At 43.5% G+C, this 17,312-nt stretch overlaps 1 protein-coding gene across 12 annotated transcripts in view; it reads right to left on the bottom strand.

Moving 5' to 3' along the window:
• Positions 1–17,312, bottom strand: part of Usp49 (ubiquitin specific peptidase 49) — an 80,474-nt gene that overhangs the window by 29,333 nt on the left and 33,829 nt on the right. Inside the window, exon 1 of one of the 12 annotated variants that reach the window (XM_052745545.1) lies at positions 7,250–7,801. The exons of the other annotated variants lie outside the window; for them this stretch is intronic. The gene's annotated coding sequence lies outside the window, so the exon portion shown is untranslated. Of the gene's footprint in view, positions 1–7,249; positions 7,802–17,312 lie in introns of those variants that run through there. 12 annotated transcript variants of the gene reach the window in all.

The following is a 17,312-nucleotide window of genomic DNA, read 5'->3' as shown; positions in this document are numbered from 1 at the left end:
AGTTGAATTAAAGAGGCTGAGTTGGCCTCAGCTCAGCTTTCAGCGGGGGTACACACTGAATCCTTGCAGAATGTGCTGTGTGGCAGGAATATAAAAGGGTCTTCTTTCAGTAAGGCACAGAAGGGTGTCAAAGACATGAACTGTGCATGAACTCTTATCCTTGTGTAAGAATAGTGCACAAGTCCAGTGAGCAGGCCCAAGAGGTGAGGACTGGCCCAGCTCTCACACAAAGGCCATACACACACACCCAGGCAATGTTCTTGTGGCCCAGCTCTCACACAAAGGCCATACACACCCAGGCAATGTTCTTGTGGCCCGGCTCTCACACAAAGGCCATACACACCCAGGCAATGTTCTTGTGGCCCGGCTCTCACACAAAGGCCATACACACCCAGGCAATGTTCTTGTGGTTCAAGTTCCACAAGCCTCAGCACCTCTGCTCCTGTTTCAAAAATAAAAACCAGCCATCCTGCCCTGCCAGCCAGTCCTACCATTAAGTTAAGGCATCCAAGTCTGTACCAAGGCAAACATATAATCTGTTTGGGGAAACAAACAAGCCAATCAGCTGCTAATAACTAAGTGTGGGTTCACTTCCCACAGCAGGGATCAGAAAGAAGAACTGGGTGACAGGGTACTGCATGAGCAAACACAAGCAGACAGAAGGACGAGGGAGGAGTGTGAGTCACGGCCTGAGCTCCCCCAACAGAAGGAGAACTAAGCAATGTGGACACGACTGAAGACATGGGCCATGAGAAGTGAGACATGAGAATGCAAACCATGAGTCTTCATTTCATTTCCCACATCCCTCCTGTGCTGCCTGTAGATACTGCCCAAATATACCGTCAGTGATGCAGGTTTATAACAAAGACCAAGTACAAAGACAAGGTAATTCATTAGTTTGAACCTGTATCTGACTATCTGTTAAGACAGAGTTGCCTCGTCCAGCCCCCGAATCCCAGGCTCCAGTTATCTCTTCTGTCAGCCACCTGAGTATCTAGCCTACAGATGTGCAACACTGCCTAGTTAAACACAGAATGTAACAGTTATGAAGAGTATCCTAAAGTCAAACTTCTTGTGTATGAAACATGTTGTCTGAACCTTTTGTCCCTATTAATTTATTTTTATTTTACTTACTTTAGTTACTATTATTATTTTGTGCATGCACAGTATGTCTAGAACCAGGGAAACTTTCTGGAGTTGGTTTTCTCCTCCACTGGGGGTTCCAGGAACTGAACTCAGGTCATCGGGCTCGCACAGTAAATACTTTCACCCACTGAGCTAATAAGAGTAAGAAAAGCCCTTATTCTTACTTTTCTTATTTGTCTGTGGTACTATAATCACACCTAGGCCCTTCACATTCTAGACAAAGTTAAGTTAATGGTTGGTAACAGCCCACAGCCAAGATAAATAATAGTTTATTTATAATAATAATAACATAAATAACACCAACAAACTGTACAAACATATCTATCTTCACTTGGTGTATCATTTGAAGAACTTACTACAGCAAATAAGAACTAAATTGCTTTGAAGGAACTACAGATTAGAAACATCCTGCCTAATATTGGCAGAGTAAAATAGTAGCTATTATTTTTTTATAATAGTCAGGACCAGTTTCTTGGTTCCTATAGGACTCCAGGAGAAACTAACCCAGAGGAGGGACCCAGACAGGACCTGGGCTTGAATGGAAAGGTGGAGGGAGACCAATTAAGTGATGTGTTTGTACAGAGACTTTTCCTGTTCTGGCTCACAGTTCCAGGGTACAGATCATAGGGCAGGGAAGCCAAGTGGCAGAAGGCTGAAGCAGCTGGTTATACATACTGTGTCCCAAGTCAGGAAGACAGAGTGAGTGATGCTTATATTTACCATACTCCCTCCTCTTTCCCTCCCTCTTGCCCAGGGAATTGTGGCACCCAGTGAACCTAATCAAGACAATCCCTCACAGGCATGCCCAGAGCATTCTGTCCCAGGTAATTTTAGAGTTCTCATTAAGGTGACAACTGAGATTAACCATCATAAAATCACTGAACATAGTCAAGATTTAAGAAGCCAGGCATGTTGGTCCACACCTTTAATCCAAGAACTTGGGAGGCTGAGGCAGGTTGATCTCTATGAGCTTGAGGCCAGCCTGGTCTAGATATCAAGTTCCTGGGGAGAGAGGGAGAGAGAAGCGGAGGGAGAGAGACTGGGGATGTAGTTCTGGTAGAGTATTTACCTAGCAGGTGCAAGGTCCAAGGTTCTAAACCCTAGTGTATACACACACATACACAGACACACAGACACACAGACACACACACACACACACACACACACACACACACACAGAATGACCACTTTAAGTTTATACATAGCAATGACATAAAATGCTTCCACAGTAAGTTTTAGGTTAACACCTGAGAATGAAGAAAGTTATGTAGTAGACACACAATAATTCATCTTTTTAAAAAAAATACCAAAACACTAAGGTCTAGTATTAACAAGATGTCAGACACCCAAGTGACTTCAGAGTTCTGAGAACCCCCAAGTTGATCAAAGTGATCCAAAGGTACACCTTTAGACAGCCAGAGAGGATGCGACTGTAAAGGACTATGAGCCTATGCCTGACTACAGACTGGGGTTCACCAGTGTGTGCACAGAGTCTTTGCACTAACTGGTCAGTGTTCTTCCCACAAGGCTGAGGGGAGTCGGTCTCCCAACTCATAAACACAGCAGAGCAGCCTGCGGCCAGCACAAAAGGGTCGAATGGAGTCAGTCACTAAAACCATCCAACAAGGCTCTCTCTGCACTTACTCCTTGTGCAGAAAACCAAAATTGATTTTCCGTGGAGCTGGCCTTCAGGGACAGAATGCAATAACCACCACACTCAAGGATCAGTGTGCTTAACAGTCCTATTCCTCACTGTAAATGAATCTTCACTCTGGTGACTCTGACCACATATGCCTCTTCCCAAGAAAACCAGTCATCATATCATGTTTTCACAAAATTGAGGTTCTGAACTTCCAGCGTTAAGGTCCAGACCCTAGTTATAACTGCATTGGGGTAATGCCACCTGGGAGGGCTGTCAGTAAGATGCTTGTAGCCAACTGCATTTTCAGACTAGGTGGCTCTCCATCCATGCAGAACACAAATTTAGTCAGGGAAAGATGGTTTTTCACATTCATATAATTAACTGATATTATAAATGATTAAACCTACTCTCAATTATCAAAAACTATACCCTGGAACTGTTCTAAAATGGAAGATAAATATCATTTATTTCCCATGACAAGCTGCTGAAGTACTGACTATATCCCTTTTTATTTGATCTATTTCTTTTCTATTTATGTTTGCGGGGGGACAAGCATGTGCCAAAGGGCATGTGTGGAGGTCAGAGGTACCTTGTAGGAGCTGGGTCTCCCCTTCTACCACGTGGGTTTCAGAGACTGAACTCAGGTCATTAGGATTGGTGGCAGGTGCTTTAACCTGCTGAATCATCTTGCTGGCTCAGTAACCACCTCTTAAACATAAATAGGCTTAGAAAAAACAGCTGGGCAGCCGTGGTGCACGCCTTTAATCCCAGCACTCGGGAGGCAGAGCCAGGAGGATCTCTGTGAGTTCGAGGCCAGCCTAGTCTACAGAGTGAGATCCAGGACAGGCTCCAAAGCTACACAGAGAAACCCTGTCAAAAAAACAAAACAAAGAAAAGAAAAAGAAAAAAGAAAGACCCTTCTTCAAAGTTGTAATGCAGTTGTAATGCTGGTACATGGTTAAGGTGTGTGGCAGACTTCAAAACCGGCTTTTAAGGACTGGGCATCCTTGGTTCCAGCACTCAGGAGGCAGAGGCAGGTAGATCTCTGTGAGTTTGAGGCCAGCCTGGTCTGCATAGTGAGCTCCAGGACAGTCAGGGCTATGCAGGGAGATCTTGTCTGAAACAAAACAAAACAAAACAAAAATAGCCGGGCGGTGGTGGCGCACGCCTTTAATCCCAGCACTCGGGAGGCAGAGCCAGGCGGATCTCTGTGAGTTCGAGGCCAGCCTGGGCTACCAAGTGAGTCCCAGGAAAGGCGCAAAGCTACACAGAGAAACCCTGTCTCGAAAAACCAAAAAAAAAAAAAAAAAAAAAAAAAAACCAAAAATAAAACCACCTGGCTTTTGAGAAAATGTAACTGAAGGCAGAAAGGCTGTAACAGCCAGAGGGACAGGGAGTTTGTTGTGAGATTGTGTCTTCTGGGAATGTCAGAAGCTACACTCAAAGTCTCACCAACATGACTGCCTAAATATGAGCTGAACGAGGACAACAATAGATATTCGTGTATGTGTGTGTGTGTGTGTGTGTGTGTGTGTGTGTGTGTGTGTGTGTGTGTGTGTCGGGGGCAGGCGTCCTCAACTCTACACAAAAAACTACAGGCAACTAAGGAATAAGAGCAAGAAACATAGTCTTCCCTGGGGAAGACCACACCAACTGGTTATTCAATTCCAAATAGTCAACCCTAAAAACATATATACAACATACATACTAACTGAGCACATTGTACTTACGTATTTAGAAATGTATATATTCACACACACATATACACACACGACATAAAAAGAGATATGCATATACATATATGTAACAACAATGAATGAAATGAGGCCATGAATTTAGTCTCAAAAAATAAAAGAAATAGTAATAATGATGATGATGATGATGATGATGATGATGATGATGATTATACTAAAGAAACGTGATTGGGAAGATGGCTCAGCGGTTTAGAGTAAAAATGCTTGGTGCTCTTCCAGAGGACCTGGGTTTGATTCCCAGCACCCAAAATAGTGGCTCCCAACAGCCTGTAACTCCAGTCCAGGGAGTCTGATGATCTCCTCTGGCTTCTTTCGGCATCACACATGGTACACAGACATACATGCAGGCAGAACACTCATAAATAAATTAATAAACATAAAAAATTTTTAAATGTGATTACTCACTGTAGAACGAATCCTAACTGGTCTTAATAAAAACCCGGAGCCAGACATCGGGGTAAACGCTGAAAGATCAGAGAGACAAAGGAGCAAGCCACAGCCACACCTCACCTCACCAACTTCTCAGCCTGAAAAAGGGGTCAGCTCCTGTCTCCTCCCACCTTATATTCCTCTCTCTGCCCAGCCTTATCACTTCCTGTCTCTACCTCCCTAATGCTGGGATTAAAGGCTGAGATCCCAAGTACTAGGATCAAAGGCATGCATGGGCCACCACCACTGCCTCGCTCTGTTTCTCTTTTAGACTGGATCAATCTTGTATAGCCCAGGGTGGCCTTGAACTTACAGAGATCTGTCTGCCTTTGCCTCCTGAGTGCTGGGATTAAAGCTGTGTGCCACCACTGCCTGGCCTCTATGGCTAACTAGTGGCTTAGCTCCACACTCTGATCTTCAGGCAAGCTTTATTTGTTAGATCACAAACAAAACATCATCACAATTCACTCACTGTCAGAGTTTGAATTTTTAAATTTTTTTTTTATATATTTGCGACAAGGTCTCCTATGGAGGCTGGCCCTCCCAAGTGCTGGAATACAAGCATGCCTGGCTTATCAGCCATTTTTCTTTTCTCTTCTGTAAGCTGATAAAACATGCTCTCCACTATTCCTGCCATCCACACAAGAACTTGCCAAACCAAGAATGAAACTACTTTGTAGGTACTAGAGATTTAGTATTAGTAGAAACAAATAGATATTACATAGTCCAAGAGATCAAGCAATTGTTTTCAGTTGGGTTGTCTTTTTTTTCATTAAATGATTAGCATTCTTTATACAAGCTGTATACAAGCTCTTGCTAGACAGAGGTATTATCAAAACCTTTTTCTGTGGCCTGTCTTTTGTTTCAAGTGGCTTTTCATATATGAGATTTATAGTTAATGTCCGCACGTGATGTATTTTATAAAATCAAGTTTTACCCCACTATAATTAAATATCCCCTCTTGTTTCTTCTATAACCTGCTTAGGTTGCTTACATCTATCAAGCTTTCGGTTTGTGTGTCTCTTCTAGTGGCCCACTGTACTTGCCCTCTCCCATTACTACACCGCTCTCATTAGGAGAGAGGCAAGTTACACAAATCTTGCTGGCCCAAACCACAGCCTCTTCATCAATTCTTTTGTAAAGTAATTTTGACTGCTTTTGTCTCCATACCTATGAAGTTCACAACGAACTTATACAATGTTGCCCAAATATATTTCCTGGAATGTTCAACTGCAACTGGGGTGGCAGTTCACACCTGTAGTACCAATACCTGGACAGTGCAGACGGCCTGGGCTACAGAATTGGTCTGTTTTAAAAAAGAAAGCATGGAGAAGGGGATAGGAGAAGATCTGGGAGATGCAAGCCTGGAGTTCTGATCCCCAGCACCTATGTGAAAATGGGCATGGGGGCCTGCTTATAACCCTAGGCCTCCAGAGGTGGACACAGAATTCCTTGGGTAAGCTGGCTAGCTAGACTAGTGAACTTTGTTCTAGTGAGAGACTCTGTCTCATAAATAAAGTGGAAGGTAACTAAGGAAAACATCCAACATCCACCTCAGCTGTCTCAAATAAACAAAACAAAAAAAAAAAAAACAGAAAGAAGGCTAAGTAACTACTTAGAGCAAGTACTGCTCCTGCAGAGGACCTAGTTCGGGTCTTAGCATGCACTTCAGGGGGCTCACAACGACCTGTAACTCTAGCTCTAAGGGATCCAACACTTTTTTCTGGCCTCTAAGAGCACTTGCACTCACATGTACACACCCCTACACAGACTCATAATTAAAAACATAAAACAACAAACAAAAACCTACCACCCAGTGATGAAGAGTATGTTGACAGTTCATATAGAAAACCCTGGTTATTAATCCGAGTGGAGGCCTTTTGGTGTGTGATATCAAATGCACTTGATAATAAATAAATAAATAAATAAATGAATGAATGAATAAATAAATAAATAAATAAACCAAAGAATGAAAAGTTCCCGGTTGTTTGTTGACTTTTAATTTCATGGGTCCCTCAAATCCCTACTCCCCACCCTCGGCTTATGGCTGTGGGTGTGTTTTAGAACTCACTGTCCTGTACACTTTCAGAAAGAGTGTTATCAGGAGGAGAAGTCACCTAAAACTTACTGAATCTAACCATAGCTGAGAACATGGTATTTTCTAGTGTACAGGTTCTTGCTTGGTTTTTATTGTGTGTCCATATGTGTGTATGTGTGCATGTGTGTGCCATGGTGTGAATGTGGAAGTCAGAGGACAACTTTGAGGAGTCAGACTCACCTTTAACTAAGGATTTCCACCATCTTGTTCAGATCGGCAGACTTGAATAGCAAGCACCTTATCTACTGAGCCATCTCATCAGCTGTGTATAGGTCCCTCACCTCATGATCACGTGGTGGACTAGGAGCTGTGGCTTATTGCCACTGTCCAAGTTGTTAAGAGAGCACATCGCTAGACCAGAAAAAGAGCAATATGCAAATGTGAAGTATAGTCTCTATGTAATGTACACAGCTTTCACGTCAATGTAAAGTTAAAAAAAAGAAAAGTTCAGGTATCTTGATTTGGGAGCATTTTGTACTTGACTATTTAAGAAGCAGAGGAGTGGTGGCACATTCCTGTAATCTCAGCACTTGACAGGTGGACACAGGAGGATCTGGAAGTCAAGCTAGTCTCAGATAACAGCAGTTCAAGTTTGAGGCTGGCCTATTCTGTAAGAGGCCCCAACTCAACCACCTCTTAAAAAAAAGAAAAGAATAGAGAGGAAAACCCTGTAACAATAGATATGGGGAGACGCTCCCAGTGATGGCTGTTCCCGGGGACAGAGGTTCTCAGCTTGACTGACCACTAAGTTTCAGTGCAGTCTCTGCCCACTGCTCCAGGTAATCCTTAGGTTATAGAACACAGCTTGCTATAGGGCTGCCATGTTTTACATTTATCTGACATTTCCCAGAAAGGCGATGGCTCAGTAAGGCCTCCTGGGTGAATGGGTGAGTAGCCAGAAGGATGGCAAAGCCACACTTAGCATGCAAGGGAGGCTGTGGTCAGCTGAGAGGAGTGCTCATGCCATTAACATCACCATTACAAGATTCTGAAAGCTGGACAGCCAAGACTACACAGAGAAACCTTGTCTCAAAAGAAAAGTTATGAAAGGCAGTATGAAAGGCAGTTTGAGTGCACCTTAGGTTTGCTAGGTTACTGGAGGATGGAAAATGGGAAGCACTGAAATGCAAATACAACTGCTGTTTAAGATCTAAAGGATGACCCTGGACAGACAGTCAACCCAGCTCTCGAGGGTGCCATGCCATGATGGATTCCTCAGCATCACCTTCGTGAAGGTGACTGGCTGGAGGAAAGGCTCAACTCATGAATGTTTCCCAGGCAGCTGCAGACTCAAAACAGTTCTGTCTGCAGAATGTTCAACACAACCCTCTGTTGATGGGGTATCTTCAAGTATGATCCCTACAGACCCCAGAAAGTCTATTCCTTTTGTTACATTTAAAGTTTTAAATTTTATTTATGTATAAGTATCTTGTCTGCATATATGTATGCGCATTATGTCTCTGCATGTCTGTGGAGGCCAGAAGAGGGTGTTGGATCCTCTGGGACTGGAGTTACAGGCTTGTAAGCTACCATGTGCATATTGGGAATTGAACCTGGGTCCTCTGGAAGAGCAGCCAACACTATAAACACTGAGCCACCTCTCCAGCCCCCACTGCTGCTTTTTATAGTAAAACCTTCGAGATTTCTTGAAACCCTTCCATGAACCACAGAATACTGAAGAGAACTAAATGTGAAGCATGTAGCACACGTGCCGTGCTATACAATCTTTTGTTAGTCTTTAACATTAACCTCTGAATTTCCACAGATTTCTTTTTCAAGAGGTTATAACCATTTTATCTACACTGATTGTAGCATATGCTACAACAATACAACCTTTGTTCAACCTTTTGTTGTTTAGTTTGTTTAAAAAACAAAAACAACAACAACAGGGGCTGGAGAGATGGCTCACTGGTTAAGAGCACTGACTGCTCATCCAGAGGATCTGAGTTCAACTCCCCGCACCCACATGGCAGCTCACAGCCATCTGTAACTGCAGTCACGGGGGATCTGACAGCCATTTCTAGCTTCTAAGAGCACTGTGAGGCATAGACACACATGTAGGCAGAACACCCTTCCACATAAAAATAGAAAAAGATTAAAACAACAACAACAAAAGACCCAGAGGGCAAGCTAATGCATGGTGCAGGGACTAAGGAAACCGTATTCAACAACAGGGCAGAGTAGGTAAGGCAGGAGCAGGCAGAGGGGCCTGAAGGAAGCTGAGAAGGAACTTCTTGGCTCTTAGGGAATACTAAAAGTCTTCACAAGACAGTATTTGAGGCCCCGGAACAAGACACACTGACCAGTAAACATGGAGTCTGTCCTATTTAAAACTAATTGAAATGCTCTCATTCCCTGGCTTTCCTTCCCCTTTCCATGAACAGTTGCACAACTCTTCCACAGGATCAGGACTGAAAGGCTCTGCTTCATCCATCTTCGAGGAAAAGTTTCCACCCAAACATCCTCTTCCATTAAAAACAGCCTCCGAAGACAGACAGGTTATTACCACCACTAAATTCAAGGCCCACAAACTTGTCCTGCTCTGAGCTGAGCTCCTGTTGCATTTGCAGGGTACCCACTCACTAGTCTACCTGATACAGGTATGCTCAACTTACAAACACACCTTTTCTAGTAGGAAGGTAAATGATTCCAAGGCAACTGTCATTTCCTCTTGTCTCCAATGCCAATGCCATATGCAAACTGCCTTAAAAATGCATGTGTGCACCAGCCTCTTCTATATATAAAGACTCTAAGTTAAAACAAAATAAAAACAAAATTTTTCTTAAAAAAGCAATAGAGTGCTGTTAGCAAAGTGGTGTGGACAGCTAGAGGTCCTTCCCCAGGAGATGGAGGGAGCAGGCACCATGGCCTCTCCACACACACACCTTTCTAGAATGCCTAGTCAGTATTCAAAGTATGTACTAAAAGAATGAGGAATGCCAGGCAGTGGTGGCGCACGCCTTTAATCCCAGCACTCGGGAGGCAGAGCCAGGCGGATCTCTGTGAGTTTGAGGCCAGCCTGGTCTACAAAGCAAGTTCCAAGACAGCCAGGGCTGTTACACAGAGACACCTTGTCTCAAAAAACCAAGAGAAGAGAAGGGGATGTGGAGGCTCTTCTTAGAAGGGGACAGTCTGAGCAAGGCCAGAGATCAGAAGGGTGTCTAATTTAGTAACAGTGTATGAACCAGAATACCTCTGGGAAACCCTAAAGAGCTAGAAGCAACAGCACCCAGGCCACTTTTAGAACAAAAAAGGGGCTGGAGAAACGGCTCCACAGGGACTTGCTGCTCGTCTAGAGGACACAGTTCCATTTCCAGCACCCACATGAGGGCTTACAATCGTCTGGAACTCAAGTTCCAAGGGATCCAGTAACCTCATCTAGCCTCCAAGGATACCAGACACACATGCAATGTACATACATACAAGCAGGCAAACCATGCGTACATCTGCAATAATAATTTAAAAAGAATGTGGTCAGAGTGGGACTGTCCACAGCAGGTGTTCTGCCCATTCATGCCCCTGTGCATGCTTTGGGCAACAGGACAAGGCTATCCCTTCAGTGGTCATTCATCTGGTCCAAGGTGACCCATCCTAACTCCAAACGGAGTCTGATCCCAGCAACCCAGATAAATGAGCATATAACCACAAGTCTTCACTGGCCAGAGTGAGTCTTATCAGTTCTGTTCTTGGGAAACACTGGTTCTTTACAGAGATTTTTATTGCCAACATTCCTGATGTTAAAGTGTTTTGTTGTTTTGTATCATGGAGCAAACAATAGATTGAAGTTTAGTGTGCATATTTGAAAGATACATGAAATTAAAATCACCAGGAACCACTGTTACAGGTCCAAGCATCCGAGAACAAAGTCTTGGCATGTGTACTTGTCATTACTTTGAAACAGATGTGGTTGTAATAGAAGAACCGGGGCTGGAGAGATGGCTCAGAGGTTAAGAGCACTGACTGCTCTTCCGGAGGTCCTGAGTTCAATTCCCAGCAACCACATGGTGGCTCACAACTATCCATAATGAGATCTGGTGCCCTCTTCTGGCCTGCAGGCAAACATGCTGTATACATAATTTAAAAAAAAAATAGGAGAACCACTATATTTTGTTTTATGTGTGGATAAACAAATGTATTTATTATGATATCTCAAGTTTTTATTGTGTTAAGTATATAGTAGGTTTTTGACTCAAAAAAATAACAAAGCCAGGCTGATGAGATGGCTGGGGGTAAAGGTGCTCGCTGACAAACCTGAACGCCAGAGTTCAATCCCTGGGACTCACATGAGGGAAGGAGAGAACCAACTCTGCAAGTTGTCCTCTGACTCCGTGTGTGTATGTGTGTGTGTGTGTGTGTGTGTGTGTGTGTGTGTGTGTGTGTGTAATACACACCCACAAATAAAATAAATGTTTAAAACAAAAAAACTGGGCATGATGGAGGTAGAGGCAGGCAGATCTCTGGAAGTTTGAGGCTAACTTGTTTTACATAGTGAGTCCCAGGATAGCCAGAGCTACAAAGTGAGACCCTGTCACCCTGTCAAGAAAGGAAAGAAAGAAAGAAAGAAAGAAAGAAAGAAAGAAAGAAGAAAGAAAGAAAGAAAGAAAGAAAGAAAGAAAGAAAGAAAGAAAGAAAGAAAGAAAGAAAGAAGGAAGGAAGGAGAGAGAGAGAGGGAGGGAGGGAGGGAGGGAGGGAGGAAGAAAAAAACAAACAAACAAACAAAAAACCAGCAGCAGCAAGCGTGGGGAGCCCTGCCAGCCTCTGGCTCTGTGACTCCAGAACACAGCACGCTAGAGAGTCTCTCAAGTGAGCTGGAGCACCGGTGCTGAACTTTCTGCTAGAGTGTTCTTTTGTATGCTATTATTTTCTCATTAAAAGTACTTTTTTTTTTCCAGAGTACCAGGGACTAAGGGGGTCCAGCCCCTCGATAGTCCCCTCCCAGGGTCCGGGAAGAATCTACAACCAGCTGATAATTAATCTTTGATGAGGAGAAATGAATCTATGTACACGAAACTCCTTAGTCCATATACTTTATTATTCTGTGTCAGTTACAAGCTTATATTCTGCTCTCATATTTAGGTCTTTTCTTGCCTGATTTCTCTCTACACTTGTCCGCGGTCCCCTCTGGGTTCTATCTTAATTCCTTCATCTTGTTCTGCCCCTTCTAGGTTCTCATCCATCTTGTTCCTTCCCATATCATCTTCTCTCCCATCTCTTTCTCTCTCCTCATCTCGTCCTTCCTCATCTTGTTGTTCCCCATCTGGCTCATCCTCATCTTCCATCTCATTCCTCTAGTACTCTCTTCTAGCCTTCAATCTAGTTCTTCCCCATCTCAGTTTGTTCCTCTCGAGTTCTTACCCGTCTAGTTCTTCCATTCTCTTTTCTCTTCTCCGACTCCCTGTGCCCTGGAAGTCCTGGTATATAAAGCCAGGCTTCCAGGGTCAAATGGAAGGGTGATAAGAATCACATAGGGAGGCAATAACCATTAATTATCATTTGCAACCCCAAAGGGAAGTGACCAATGGGGAAATGAATTAACTAAAGGCTGAATTCAGGTAATATCTAAGAAGAGGGCTCTTATGTGCTCAACTATAATCTTAAACGTGATTGGTACAAAATGTTAAGAATCTATAAGTTGCTAGGTCAATGGGAGAAAGTAAAACTGTCTTCTTTTTTCCTGTGGCTCCTATCTGTCCAAGCTATCTGCCATTTTTCTGCAGGGTGGGGGAAAGTGTGCTCAGTCACTAGGCAACCTGTGTACAGCTGGATGCCTCTGGTAATAGTTAAAGGGAGATCTGGAACTGGAGGTAAGGTTTGGGAAAGGAGGAAGTAACGCTTAATTGGCACATCCACCAGGCCTTCTCAAACAGGTAGCCTGGATGGTTAAGTCTGTTCTTAGAGAATACAGAGGTATCTCTGATAAAGTACTCTCCTCCATCTGGGGATGGACCTGGCCGGATGCTGCTAATGATGATAATTACAGGGAGGCTTGAACTGGGGTTCTGGCTGAGCATAGCTGTCAGTGCAGGAGGTTATCTAAATATTCCTAGAAGTGGTTAGGTAAGGAGTTAGCAGTCTATAAAGTTAGTAAGGCTGTAAGAAAGAGGGGTCCGAGCTGAATTGTGTAAAGCTATTACTTAATGTCCACCTGACCTAGGTGGTGTCTCCTTGTGGAATTTACCAGGAGACTTGCATGTGGACTGTTATTACTGCTAGTCCTTGAAAGTGGCCAAGGGAGATATCTGATTCCAGAGAAAGCCTTTCCCGAGGCTGTTCTCCAAATACCTGGAATGTGTATGTCCAGAGAGTGATCAGTCCACACTGTTAGCCCTTCTTAGGGAAAAGTCAATTGGGAAAACTATGAAGGCACACATGATTTTCATAACAGAATACAGCTGATATATAACAAGCCAAGTAACACCAAAAACTCCTTGGGATTTGGCTTCCTCTGGAGGAATTCCCTGATTCCTCCAGGTAGTGACTTTGCCATAACCAGCTGAGTTCTTATGATATATTCCTGCGGCCTGCAGCACCAGAGCTGAGGACCGAACCCATGGCCTAGCTAGCACTTAGCATTCTACCACTGAGCTAAATCCCCAACCCCTAAAAGTACCTTTTAATTTAAAATTTTTCTGGTCCTACAACTATAAAATGTAAATGGAGAAAATTTTAATAATTATTTACAAATGAACGAAGCAGTAAGCGGCATCAGCACAGTGATTAGGTCAAGGCAAGCTAGCTAGCTTGGGATTCTATCGCTTTCCTGCTAACTCTATGTGACTGACAAGTGGTGTCTCCAGACCTCAGTTTCTTCAGGAAACAGAAAGAATATTCCTATTAGTATACATGGAATTGTTCCATCAGTCAATTAGTTAACAGGTAAGAAATGCTATTGGTGAATAGAGCTCAGGAAACACTTATGTCATCAAGCGATACTATGGTCAGTAGTCACCGCAAGCAAACTAACCCTGACTAGCCAGCTCCCGCTGAGGTCCTTTCAGCAGACCCTCACAAACTCTCCTTCCTACCAGTCAAATGATCCAGGTAACGGACAGAGTATGACTGGGGAAATCATTACTCTGGGTTATTGCTAGTTCTCTTCAAATGAAACCCAACCACTTAGTTCCACACAACCTACCATGCCACTGAGTTACGTTCAACTGTTGGGTTATGACTTTCAACTGTGTGCCCCCACAACCGGGGGCTTGGAGACCCTGTGCTACTGTAGCTCCGACACTTGGGCAGCCTCTCTCAAGCGTCCTTTTTCTGAAAGCCTCTGCTTTGCATGCTCCAGTAGCTGCTGGGTGAACAGACAAAAATCAAGCAGTATTTGCCAGAGAAAGACTTTGAAGATACATGGAAATGTCACTTCAAATGGTACAGCTCCACTGGAGACACAGACTCGCAGTAGCAGATCTACCTAGGGGGCCTAGTGAGCATCTAGAGTCTTTTTGAAGAAGATGGCAGGAGCAAACTGTGCCAAGTGTGGAATGTGGGCTCTGTGGCTGTAAATCACAGGCTGGGATGTATAGCTGGTAGGAATCTGCTGGCTTCACAGCAAATGCTGGTCAGTAACTGTCATCTTCAACTACAAAGGATCAGGTGTGATTCTCTATATCTGCATTCTTCAGTTGGTTATTTATCTTATTGCTACAGTGACAGGTGGCCACAAGGCATTTAGTCATCTGCCTAAAAATGGAACACAGAGAGGCTCACTCACAAAGGGAAAACTTGTACTGAGCCATATGACAAGCCAACTCCTCTCAACCCTCTTTGCACTCCACCATTAAAATCAATTTAAAAACCTACCCTGAAACCTAGGAGTTAGAGAGGGATGGATGAGGAAGACTGAAAACAGTCTTGCTTTTCACCCTAAGGATCTACTCCTCTTGCACAATGCCATGTGACTCAGAGTAGCTGGGCCTCAGGACAAGCTCAGGGGAGTCCAGAGTCTAAGCCGTTCTCTGCAAGGTTTAGCCTGGCAGTTACGGTCACTAGCCCATCAGAGGGCATGATGTGGCCAAGGCTAGCCCATCAAACAGACAAGAAGGGAGTGATCCACATTAAGGAGAGAGTTGTCATCTCAGTGATGGTGTCTTGGTTCTCTTGTCCACATGAGTTGAGGCCATGCTAGTTCTTTGTAGGCTGCATAATTTTGTGAGTCCCAGAGTCCTTTCTGTCCTCTCAAGAATCCTGAGGGGTTTTGTTTTGTTTTTGTCTGTTTTAGTAAGTTATAGTCCTGGTTGAGTTTAGGTCAGTTTCAGAAAATCTTATATTGGTAAATTTACTTACACAAAGCTTTGCAGAACTGTGTGGCTGTCTGTTGTGAGTGTTACCTCCTTGCCATTCTAGGAGCTGGGTAGTGACCCACTAGAGCAGTGGTCCTCAACCTTCCTAATGCCACAACCCTTTAATACAACTCCTCATGGTGTGGTGACTCCCAACCACACAATTATTTCATTGCTACTTCATAACTGTCATTTTGCTACTGTTATGAACCATAATGTAAATGTCTGTGTTTTCTGATGGTATTAGGCAACCCCTATGAAAGGGCCATTTGACCCCAGGGGGTTGTGGCCCACATGTTGAGAACCTCTGATCTATAGTCTCCTTCCAGTCTTTCAAGATCAATATTTAGGATTAGATTCCTATGTGTGCTATTTAGGGGTAGGCCCAGGAGCTCATAAACCCTTTTATAGGCTGTCTTTCTCTAGCTCCTCCCAGGTACTATCCTCTGCCAGCCAGAAGACTGAGGTCTTTGAGAGCCCACTTTAGAACATGTTGCTATGAGAGCATTGATTTTATTCTTAGAGGAGGAAGGCTGCAGGACAGAGAAAGGAAAAAGTAACGGTGTCTCCTCTGACGTTTGCACTACTACAGACCCTGCACTGAGGAGGAAGGTCCCCGCTGGGGGGACTGATGGGGAAGTAGGACGCTCTCCCCTTCCCACCCTGTCAGCACTGAAGGCTGTATGGGCAACAAGATGGGTTAGTAAGTATGACTGCACCTGCAGATCCTGGCAGCCTGGCTCCGATTCTCCAGTTTCAGAGGATCCAAAAGTATGGCACATAGCATGCATGCAGGCAAAACATCCATACACACAAAATAAAATTTAAAAATCTTTAAAATTTAATATAATAAAAAAGTTTAAAACTCTAATGTGTGGGGGGGGCATTTTCTTTTTTTGTTTGTTTTTGAATTTTCAAGACAGAGTTTCTCTGTTTAACAGTCCTAGCTATCTTGAAACCTGCTTTTTAGACCAGGCTGGCCTCTAACTCACAGAGATCCGCCTGTCTCTGCCTCCTGGGAGAGGTGCTGGGATTAAAGGTGAGCGCCACCATGCCCAGCAGGGACATTTTCTTTAGTGGTGTAGTCAAATAAATTCCCACTGACACTCCTGCAAACAACCCTAATGAAACTAACTGACTCACCAAAAAGTAAAAAGAAATGAAGCAGGAAATAGGTCTAGTTAGTTGGGAAGAGAAAGAGGATCAGCAGAAGTGGGAGGGGGATGGGAGGCTAACAGAGTTGTGAAAATGATCAAAATACATAAAGGACATGTGTGAAAGTGTCACAATGAAACACATAGTTACCACCCCTTCAAGGAGACCCATGGTGTTTTCAGTACTCATATACTGAATATGTACCATGACACACACAACTATGCCTGTGAAGTAATTTACACGTCTAGGGATATATTTATTGAAATGTGGGAGAAAAGCTTTATAAGCCCCTTTACACTCTCTTCCAGCTGTGTTTCCCTAACAAGTGGCGTCTTCAGTATGTTTCAGTGTGACATTTGAAAAGTTATATACACATTTTTTTCATTTGTATGGCTTTAATTATGGTAAATATCAATTTTTTTTTTTTGCTTTATGTGAATTGTTGGTGGAAATCTTTTTTTTTTTTACTGGACTTGGTAAAAACTGATTTGTGAAAAAATCGTGTGTTCTAATGAACTCAAAGTACTTATTTTCCAAGGGTGGTGGAGGGAGAATGGCCCTTAAATTATATACTCCCTTTAATCCCAGCACAGGTAGAGGCAGGTAGATCTCTCAGTTCGAGGCCAGCCTGGTCTAGGAGGGAGTTCCAGGACAGCCAGGGCTACACAGAGAAACCCTGTCTCAAAACAAACAAACAAATAAATACAATACTTACAATCAGCTTAAAAACAAGACAACAAATTTCATAGCAGTAAACAATATGATTTACTGAACTCAGGTCTCTAATGACATGTAGCATATGA

This window comes from Peromyscus californicus, unplaced genomic scaffold (assembly GCF_007827085.1).
Source record: "Peromyscus californicus insignis strain IS unplaced genomic scaffold, ASM782708v3 Scaffold_19__1_contigs__length_69161282, whole genome shotgun sequence".
In the NCBI taxonomy this organism is placed as follows: Eukaryota; Metazoa; Chordata; class Mammalia; order Rodentia; family Cricetidae; genus Peromyscus; species Peromyscus californicus.
The sequence above is the reverse complement of the archived record's forward strand: the minus strand, read 5'-3'. Positions and strand labels throughout refer to the sequence as shown.